The 1,334-nt window shown below is 35.8% G+C and overlaps 1 long non-coding RNA gene across 1 annotated transcript in view; it reads right to left on the bottom strand.

Annotated features, from left to right (window-relative positions):
• Window positions 1-1,266: 1,266 nt before the first annotated feature.
• LOC309390511 overlaps window positions 1,267-1,334 on the bottom strand; it is an 81,072-nt gene continuing 81,004 nt past the window's right edge. Inside the window, exon 3 of the long non-coding RNA XR_014175148.1 lies at window positions 1,267-1,334. This exon is cut by the window's right edge and continues 5 nt beyond it. This is a non-coding gene — a long non-coding RNA (uncharacterized lncRNA).

Here is a 1,334-nt window from a genome sequence, read left to right as displayed (position 1 = left end):
GAACTGTCATAGTATTGGGAAAATTTTAATCCAAGGCTGAATTATAGTAAAATGGATAGAAGATAAACCTTGTTGAATCTTCAATAATTGGAAAGTCATCGTTGAAAGCGCCATCTCTTCTCACTTTCTTTGGGATTATGAAAGAACACAGAAAAGACAGTGTCAGACCTGCAAGCCATCTTTTACTTTTTGGACTTTAGGCCTGTCACACTTTATATTATTCTAGTATGCATTTTCTATTGTGGGAAAATAGTAGGGGGGATTATACGGAGTTGGGTGATATGTAGCCATAACAAAATTCTTTCTAGAAAGTCAAGGTCATCTTTTGTCTCTACACCTGGCTGGAACTGGATGGGTGGAAGCTGCCAGCATGGCAATGGAAGATTGGACCATGTGATGGACTTGTGGGTGTAGGGGCAAGATCTTGAACTTTCAACCGGGTGGGAAAACCTTTCAGGTTCGGGTTTTCCCAGACGTGCCAACATGGCTCTCTTAATGAATTGGCACTTTGAGGGATCCTTTGCCTTGGACTCTGATTTACTTTTGGATGCTATTTGGAACCCTGACACACAGCACCTTTCAATACTTCAGTTAGCCACTGGGCATGACAATATTTAACATTATTATCACATTCAGTCCAAATTAGCAATTTACCAGCCACAATCTGTACTAGCTTTAAAGGCAGTCCTATGTAAAATGCATACTCTATTATAACGTTTAAGATAGTTCATCTTAATTAGGCATGTTCGCTGCCTTTAGTTTATATTTAGAAGATGGAAGAATAATAATAAAAGATCAAAGCAAGTGCACAGATTTAAATACATGAATGTCTCAGCACTGCAGGAAATAGTATGCAGAACATTTATATATAATTCAAATTATAATATAGTAGTGTGTTTATTTTGAATGATAAAATTGGCCTCTTTCCTGTTTCTACACTATGCATGCAGCAGCTTACACTAAAAAAAGCCTTACTAAAATACAATATGTTGAGAGTATAAAATGCACTAAATAAAGAATCCCTACATTCAGACTATGAGTTTGTGTTAAACATATGTCGTATATGAAATGCGTGTTTGGAAACAGATGGGTATTTTCTCTTATGCCACACTAAGAAAATGGCTTCTTTCAGATGAAACTCTGCATAAAATTACGTCACTGAATTTTCATAATTATAAATAAGTAATTCTTTCTTTACAGAAAATTATTCTTTATGCAACTGATAAAGTAGGAACCAGGCATTTCAAACATGATTGAAAAACCAACCTTTTAAAATTCATAACCATTGAGCCCCTACATGCATTTGGTGATCTTTGAGCTGTCATCCCAACTAC

The sequence above is a fragment of the Natrix helvetica genome, assembly GCF_964273705.1.
Source record: "Natrix helvetica genome assembly, chromosome: 4".
NCBI classification, from domain to species: Eukaryota; Metazoa; Chordata; class Lepidosauria; order Squamata; family Natricidae; genus Natrix; species Natrix helvetica.
This window is presented reverse-complemented; position numbering and strand designations above follow the sequence as displayed.